This window comes from Gracilinanus agilis, chromosome 2 (assembly GCF_016433145.1).
Source record: "Gracilinanus agilis isolate LMUSP501 chromosome 2, AgileGrace, whole genome shotgun sequence".
Lineage (NCBI taxonomy): Eukaryota > Metazoa > Chordata > Mammalia > Didelphimorphia > Didelphidae > Gracilinanus > Gracilinanus agilis.
Genome location: NC_058131.1, coordinates 552,653,602 through 552,663,207, shown reverse-complemented (window position 1 = coordinate 552,663,207; position 9,606 = coordinate 552,653,602).

Below are 9,606 nucleotides of genomic sequence, written 5' to 3'. Positions count from 1 at the left end.
CTCTCTCTCTCTCTCTCTCTCTCTCTCTCTCTCTCTCTCTCTCTCTCTCTCTCTCTCATCCTCACCTTTTGTCCTAGAATTTCAAGGCAAAGAGTGGTAAGATTTAGGCAATTGGGATTAAGTGACTTGCCCAGGGTCGCACAGTTGAGAAGTATGTGAAGCCAAACCTGAACCCAGAACCTCCTGTCTTCAGGCCTGGCTCTCTATCTTCTGAGCCCCTTGGTTGTCCCTCCTAACCCTTTCTTTATTCCACTGCTTTCCCTCTTTTAATTCTTTCTTATTTATCACACATATAGCTTGCTCTGTATATAGTTGTTTGCCTGTTGGCTCTCCCATTAAATTATAAACTCCTTGAGGGCAGAGACTGTCTTTTCCTTCTTACCATAATGCTGGTACAAAGTAGGCAGTTAATAAATGTTTATGGAATGAACTGGGATTGAAAGAATGTATACCTAGAGAAGTAAATGCAAATGTTAACAAAGTAAATATGAAATAATCTGGTGGGAAAAGAGAAGTGACAATCCCAGGCAGTAAAGATAGATGAAAAAAAATTTTTTTTATTTTAAAAATATTTTTCCCTGTTTACATGATTCATTTTCTTTCCCTGCCTTCCTCCCTACCCCCTCCCAGAGCTGACAAGCAATTCAACTGGGTTCTACAAATGTTATTACTTGATACCTATTTCCATATTATTCGTTTTTACAACAGAGGAATCTTTTAAAACCCAAACCCCAAATCATATACTCATATAAACAAGTGACAAGTCATATGTTTTTCTTCTGTGCTTCTACTCCCACAGTTCTCTCTCCAGAGGTGGATAGCATTCTTTCTCATAAGTCCCTCAGGATTGTCCTGGATCATTGCATTGCTACCAGTAGTAAAGTCCATTACATTGGATCATTCCACATTGTTTCACTTTCTGTATACAATGTTCTCTTGGTTCTGCTCATTTCACTCTGCATCAGTTTCTGGAGGTTCTTCCAGTTCATATAGAAATCCTCTAGTTCATCATTCCTTACAGCACAATAGTATTCCATCACCATCATATACCACAATTTGTTCAGCCATTCCCCAATCGAGGGACACCCCCTCGTGAGAAAGATAGACTTTTTGTAGCATTAAGCACTCCGGCTGAATGTAAAGACCACTAGGAATTACAAGAGGTAGAAGTGAGAAAGGACAGGGAAACAAGTCATTTAGGCCAGAAAATAATGAGGGGGAAATAATGTGGAATCCATCTGGAGAGATGAGTTGAAGCCTGATTATAAAGGCTTTTGTATTTTATTCTAGAGGCAATAGGAAGCCACAGAAAAATCTGAAGCAGGAGAGAAGGTGACATAATCAGACCTATGATTTAAGCAATTTAAGTTTGGCAGCTGTGTGGAGGATGGATTGTAGAAAAAAGAATTTGAAGTCAAGAGATCTATTAGGAGGCTCAAGGGAGAGATGATAAGGGCCTGAACTTGGGTGACAGTTCAGGATAGAAAAGAGAGGCAGATGGGAGAGATGTTGCAAAGGAAGAATCAGTAATATTTTCGACTAATCAGATATTGAATGAACACATTAAAGTATGGGGATCTTTTGTGAAATAAACAACTACTAGAATGAGCCCTGGTTTTGGAAGTCAGAATCTGGGTTCTGCTTTGGGTCTCAGTTTGCACATTTATAAAATGAGAGTATTAGACTGGATGATTTCCAAGGTTCCTTTTAGATCTAAACCCTTTGATCTTAGGAATCTAGATCTAAATCTAGATCTTGGGTCTAAAGGAATTTAGGGAATTTGGTCTGTTCTGTGTCTCAGTATTATTCCTTTTCTTCTTCTTTTTTTAGCCCTTATCTCTATCTTAGAATCAATACTTTGTATTGGTTCAAAGGCAGAAGAAAGGTAAGGGATAGACAATGGGTTTGTCCAGAGGCACAACACTAGAAAACATCTTAGGCCAAATTTGAACCCAGGACCTCCTGTCTCTAGACCTGGTTCTCAATCCACTGTGACACCCAGCTAACCACTGTGCTTAAGTGTTAAGCCTGTGCTGGAAATGTATTCCTCCAACATCCATTCTAATGTGTTTGGAGATCCCAAAAAAACTACCAATACCAGTTTACATTTTCCACACTAATATCATATCTAGTTTGTTTCCAATATCTGAGTGGCTTTTTAATGTTGCTTATTTCTGCTGGGAGCAGATTCTTTTAATCTGAGAAAGTAGAAGAGAAGGTGAAAACATCATAAATGCTGATTTAGTGTCACTCTTATAGAGAAAGGCTGGGAGCAGGTGACATCTACTGTACAAAGAGAGACATGACATGGCGATGTGTGCTATTTCAGCTAATCCATTTACTGTTCAGTTATTTTTAGTCTTGTCTGACTCTTTGTGACCCCATTTGGGGTTATTCTTGGCAAAGATCCTGGAATGGTTTGCTGTTCCTTCTCCAGCTCATTTTACAGATGAGGAAACTGAGGCAAACAGAGTTAAATGACTTGCCCAGTAAGTAACTAAGTCCAGATTTGAACTCAGGAATATGAGTCTTCTTGACTCCAGATTGGTACTCTATCCACTGGGACACCTAGCTGCCCCTTTGTGAATCCAATGACTACTATTCTATTTTCTACTCCTTAATAATGAGTTTCTGACCCCATCTTTCCTTATCCTCCCTCTCTCCCCAACACACACACACACACACACACACACACACACACACACACACATCCTAGGATTCTAGCAATATTGGGAGCTCTTGGCACAGAAACTCCTTCTACTAATGCAGATTAGCAACCCTAATATGTAGTTATGGAGAATTGCCTAGGCTACTGAGTTGTAAAATGACTTACTTGCTCGTGATCACATACTAGCTTCTGTGTGTCATTCAAGACTTAAGCAAAGCTTTCTAGATTCCAAGGCTGCTCCTTTAGCAACTATACCATTTTACTTCTCAATTCTGTCTCGAAGATCACGGTTAATAATAGTTGTTATTAAAACAAAGAATTGAATTCATTTGCTTCTCTCTTTTGCAGTAAGCCCTGTACATCATCTGTATTAGGTGAGAAAAAAGAAGAGTGAAACTAAAGATTGCCCTTATGAATGCCTTAGAATAGGGAATTCTCAAGTGAAGAAACTCCATATATTTAGAATATTTTCCCACAGGATGCCCTTCGATTGGGGAATGGCTGAACAAATTGTGGTATCTGTTGGTGATGGAATACTACTGTGCTCAAAGGAATAATAAACTGGAGGAATTCCATGTGAAATGGAACAACCTCTAGGAATTGATGCGGAGGGAAAGGAGCAGAGCCAGAAGAACGTTGTACACAGAGACTGATACACTGTGGCACAATCAAATGTAATGGACTTTTTTCTTTTATCTTTTTTTTTTAAACCCTTAACTTCTGTGTATTGGCTCCTAGGTGGAAGAGTGGTAAGAGTGGGCAATGGGGGTCAAGTGACTTGCCCAGGGTCACACAGCTGGGAAGTGTCTGAGGCTGGATTTGAACCTAGGACCTCCCATCTCTAGGCCTGACTCTCAATCCACTGAGCTACCCAGCTGCCCCTGTAATGGACTTTTGTACTAACAGCAATGCAATGACTCAGGACAACTCTGAGGGACTTATGAGAAAGAATGCTATCCACATCCAGAGAAAGAACTGTGGGAGTAGAAACACAGGAGAAAAACAACTGCTTGAACACATGGATTGATGTGGATATGATTTGGAATGTAGACTCTAAACAACCACCCCAGTGCAATTATCAATAATATGGAAATAGGTCTTGATCAATGACACATGAAGAAACCAGTGGAAATGCGCATCAGCTGCAGGGGGTGGGGAGGTGGAGGGGAGAGTAAGAACATGAATCATATAACTGTGGAAAATTTTTCTGAAAATTAAAATTTAAAATTCAAAAGTAAAATTTAAAATAATAAAATTTTTAAAAATAATAAAAATAAAGAATGGCCACAGACAGTCTAGCTTTCAGCAACTAGCACCCTGATCCATGAGCCCTCAATTTCAAGGCAAGACTTTCTACCAGCAAAAAAAGATTACAACTCTCTGAAGGCTTGGATAATGGCTAGCATTTTTTTTTTTTGAGCAATAAAGTATTTTTAAAAATTAGGGGCAACTAGGTGTTGTAGTAGATAAGAGACCTGGGTCTGGAATCTGAAAGATTCATCTTCCTGAGTTCAAATCTGGCCTCAGACACTTTCTAACTGTGTGACCCTGGGCAAGTCACTTAACTCTGATGATCTTAGTTTCCTCATCTGTAAAATGAGCTATAGAAGACATAGCAAACAATTTGAATACCTTTCCCAAGAAAATCCCAAATGGAAGAAGTCATGAAGAGTTGGACATGACTGAATAAACAACAAAAAAATTTTAATTAAGGTATGTACATTATTTTTTTGAAAAAACTCTTATCTTCTGTCTTAGAATAAATACTAAATATTGGTTCCAAGGCAGAAGAGTTATAAGGACCAGGCACTTGGGGTTGCCCAAGATCATATACTTAAGAAGTGTATGAGATCAGATTTGAATCCAGGACTTTCCTTCTCCAGGCTGACTATCTGTTGAGCCACCTAGCTGCCTCTTGTTTTTTTAAGACAAAAATACTATTGCACACTTAATGGATATAGTATATACATATATATATAGTATAGTATAAACATAATTTTTTTTAATTTTTTTTTTATTTTAAACCCTTAACTTCTGTGTATTGACTTATAGGTGGAAGAGTGGTAAGGGTAGGCAATGGGGGTCAAGTGACTTGCCCAGGGTCACACAGCTGGGAAGTGTCTGAGGCCGGATTTGAACCTAGGACCTCCTGTCTCTAGGCCTGGCTCTCAATCCACTGAGCTACCCAGCTGCCCCTAAACATAATTTTTATATATATTGAAAAACCAAAAAATGAATGTGACTCACTTTATGGAGATACTCATTTATTATGGTGATCTAGAACCAAACCCTAGGTCATCTGTTTCTGTTAAGTGTACTGAGAGGGAGATTTAGTGAATGAAGAAAAGAAAAGGGGAAAGGAGATAGGTAAGATCAGGTAGGGCACAAGGCAAAAAGAAAATGATGGAAATATCTTTTTTTTTTTTTAAGTACTCTTGTCTTTGGGACAAATCCATAAGTTCAAAGGAAGTTATGTCTTTTATAGGTCAATGTAATCCTGAGCATTTTTAAACAGCTTCTACAAGCAGACCTGTTTTTTTTAGCATGATCCATTTACGCTCTTTTGGAGATGTTGATGAATCTCTTCTATGACATTAGAGACAAAAATCCTGGCAAATTATTCTTCTGTCTACTGCCCTTTGCTCTATTCAACTGAGCCGTTCATGCTAAAAGCTTTAGGGGAACAAAAACCCAGAAAACATGTTCAGTGTGTGGGAATGAGGGGAAGATTCATTAACTAAGACATTCTACTTCACCCAATTTGAACTTACTTCATCACTGGGCTTTTCTTATTATCAGTCTGTCAATAACCCTTGTCCTACCAACTCGGGAGAACCTAGTTCAGTTCTCATTTCTATATTCACTCAAGTATTTCATGATGCAATTCCCTAACAATTAATTATAATGCCACCCAGAGCTTTCCGGCTTCTTTCCAAGTTGTCCTATGTTGGATGATTATTTCTCCCCAGCTCTTAACTATTTCTGCTGCCTTAAAGTTCACTCTGAGACACTATTTTAAATTATTCATGGGAGAATTGAGAGAACAAGAAAAGTTCCTGTCCTATTCCACTATCTACCCACAGAACCAAGGAAACTTTAAAGTAACAAATAACCAAATACATTTTTAAAAAATTAAAAATATAATAATACAAGTTCCTAGGCAATATAATGGATTTTGGGTTTACTGAAAGTGAAAACTCATGTTATGTAAGCAATCAGTGGAAACCTTAATGGTCAGGGGAGTTTGTAGGAAGGAGAGGAAAATACAACTAAAAACTTGGCCTTGAAGACTATTGTAAACATTGGGCAAATGAGCATTTTAAATAAACTTCTTTTCTCTTTTTCCATATTAGATGATTATCAGCAGTTTATTTTGATTTTTCATTTATTTATTTGTTCATTTATTTTTTTATTTATTCGTTCATTCATTAGCTTGTCTATTTATTTATAGAAGCAATGTTATCTCTCTTTCCCATTGCCCACTACTGAACAGTTTTTTTAAAAGAAAAAAGAAAACCTTTATAACATATACATAATCTAGCAAAACTGTATTCCCACATTGGCCATATCCAAAATTTATGCCTCTATGTCAGTGATTCCCAAAGTGGGCGCTACTGCCCCCTGGTGGGTGCTGCAGTGATCCAGGAAAGCAGTGATGGCCACAGGTGCATTTATCTTTCCTATTAATTGCTATTAAATTTTTTAAAAATTTAATTTCCAGGGGGCTAAGTAATATTTTTTCTGGAAAGGGGGCAGTAGGCCAAAAAAATTTGGGAACCACTGCCTATGTCTTAAATCTTAATTAAATCTATGTCTTAAAAGTGACAACTTTGTTGCCTGGAAACAGGTGATGTGTTTCATCTTCAGTCCTCCGGCTAAACATGATTTCACACAGAATAGAACTCTATATTCAAGTTAAATTCAGTTATTACTGAATCTTATGTTCAAATCCTGGGGTCAGAAGCAAAATTTCCCCAAAGCTTACCTTATCTAATCTCTTGTCTGTGGTCTTTGTCCAGGAGAGAATTTGCCATGTACCATGGGAATAACTAGAAGGGATGTGCTTAAGGCTGTTTCTTCATTTTCTTTTTTCCTTACTTCATATTTAGTCATTATCACTAACTATGATGCCTATATCAGAAACATATGGAAGAATTGGAAAGGAAACACATAGAACCTAGTCTGTTAAATTTCATTTTTCCCCAAACCAAAATTTCCCCTAAATATTATCAGAAAATCAAAGGCAGGAAGAGATCTTAGGGATCATCTTTTAGATGTTCTTAACCTTGTGCGTGTGTGTGTGTAATAATTTTAAATATAAAGTATTCTGTTTATAATGTAAAGTATTAAAAGCCTGCTATGCTTTTGATCATTCTGTACTCATTTCCCTCACTTTTCTATTTCCATTTTTATAAACATAAATATATAAGAATAATTATAAAATTTTATAAGTGTTATATTGAATCTCTGGGAGCTTGAAGTTCACCTTTGATTGACAGATAAGTCAGTTGGATAGAATGTTCCCAGAGAGGCGTGTGAGAGGCAGGAGAGAGGGCAGTTGAGAATCCTGGGAGAAGTTCTGGGTCTTTTACCTGATCTGAGGCTAGAGATCGGTGTGGATCCTGGTCTTGGAGTGAGACCAAGCTCTTCCTGTCCTTCATATACCGTTATCAACCTGTACTTGACCACCACCTCGGTGTCTACTGCCCCTAGATATTAGGAGTTCATCATCTTAGCTATCTAGGCTTCCCAGGTCTCGGGAGGGATCCAGGAAGTGGGCAGGAGATGAAGAAGAGAGTGGAAAGGGTGGATATATCTCTATTGTTAAGGCTTAAGATCTACAGAAGAAGAAGCTGAAGATTTCCCAGCAGTTTACCTACTCTGGTTTAGCCCTGGCCAGGCCAGACCAGAGGAAGCTATCATTCAATTCTTCATTGCCAACAGTTAGAGTTTCATTAGTAGCAATTTAAGTAGGGTCTCCTAATACCTCAATCCTTTACCCTTTTCCTTCTTATCACATATATATAAAGTTTAAAATACCTTCCTAAATTGGTTTCCAAAGCTTATTTGGGAAGGGAGCCAACGCAGTCAGAATACCAACGTTATCCCAGCTGAAGAGCCCAATTTAATAATATCAATTAACCCCAGGTGGGTCCTGAAGGGATAAACCACTTTGACCTGAAGGATCCTGCCTGGGCAACTGTTATAAAGGAGAAGTACCATCTTATCCTCTCTGTACTTCAACTTAATGTACATCAAATAAAGTTAGTGACTTCCTTTTAAATATAACATAAGTAACTGTATTTCAATACAATTGGGTTTTTTTTTTGTATTTATATATGTTTTACTTTATACATTTGAAAACATCATACTGGGAAGGTGTCCATAGATTTGACCAGAGTTCTAAAGATATCCATGACACAAAAGGATTAAGAACCCCTGCTCTAGGTTAACTTCTTCATTTTACATGAAGAAATTAAAATTAAAACCCAGAGAAAAGCTAATTTGTCCAAGCACTGTTGAATTGAGCTCTGAACTTGGAGTCAGGAGACAGGGGTTCAAATCTTGCCTTGGATGCTTCCTAGTTATCTCAGATACTTACTTTACCATGGAACTCACTTAACCTTTTAAAGCCTCTATTTTCTCAGCTATTAAAGGGAGATAGTAATACTTCTACTACCCACCTCAAAGAGGGGTAGAAATACTTTGCAAAGATATATACTATTACATGATTACTAGATATACTATTACATTAATATATTAATTAAGAATAATATACTTATATATAGCTATACTATTATGAAATAGTAGAACCAGTTCTTGGAACTCTAGTTCTCATGCTACAGCAAAGTCAAATGCTCTTGACTATTCAATACCTCCTGATTTTTCTATTTATATTAATAGCATCACCATTCTTCCATGTATACCTTTTCCTATCCTTAAGAGTCATTTTTGATTTTTTTTCCCCTTTGCTATACTCCATATCTAATTAATAGGCAAATTTTATCAACTTTAGTATCTCGTATCTATTCCCTATTTTACATTCTCATAGCCATCACCCTAATTCAGACCCTCAATATCTGTCACTTTGGACTATTTACATAATAATTTCCTTTCAAAGTTTTATTGGTGGGGGCAGTTAGATGCCTTAGTGGATGGAGAACCAGGCTTAGAGATGGGAGGTCCTGGGTTCAAATTTGACCTCAGACATTTCCTACCTGTGTGACCCTGGGCAAATCACTTAACCCCCATTACTTAGCCCTTACCAGTCTTCTGCCTTGGAGTCAATACACAGTACTGATCAGACAGAAAGTAAAGGTTTTTAATAAAAGTTTTATTGGTAACTTTTGTTCCTATATCACCTTCATTCCCAAATATATACATCTTTCTCTTCTTTAGAGAACTTTATAATAAAAAAATTGGTCATAATTAAAAATATAAAAGAATAAAAAAAAACAACTTCTGAAAACCTAACGAACATCAACCAAGTCTGACTTTATATACAGTGTTCCTTACTTAGAGTCTCTCATCTCTGCAAAAAGTGGGAGATGTGAGAGATGTATTCTCTTATCTCTTCTTTGGTGCCAAACTTGTTCTTTAGAATCACACAGTGCTCAGTTTTGAGGTGTTTTTCTTCTTTCCATGAACTCTCTTGTAATCAAAATTGCAGAGTTCTACTTACTACATTTTGATCCATTCATATAATTCTTCCCATTCTTCTCTATACTCTTCACATTCATAATTGATCATGGAGCAGCAACGTTCAATTAAATTTATTCATCACAGTTTGTTTGACCAGTTCCCAAATCTATGGGTATCAATTATGTTTCCAGTTACTGGTCATTTATGTGATTTCTTTCTTTCTTTCTCTTTCTTCCTTCCCTCCTTCCTTCCTTCCTTCCTTCCTTCCTTCCTTCCTTCCTTCCTTCCTTCCTTCC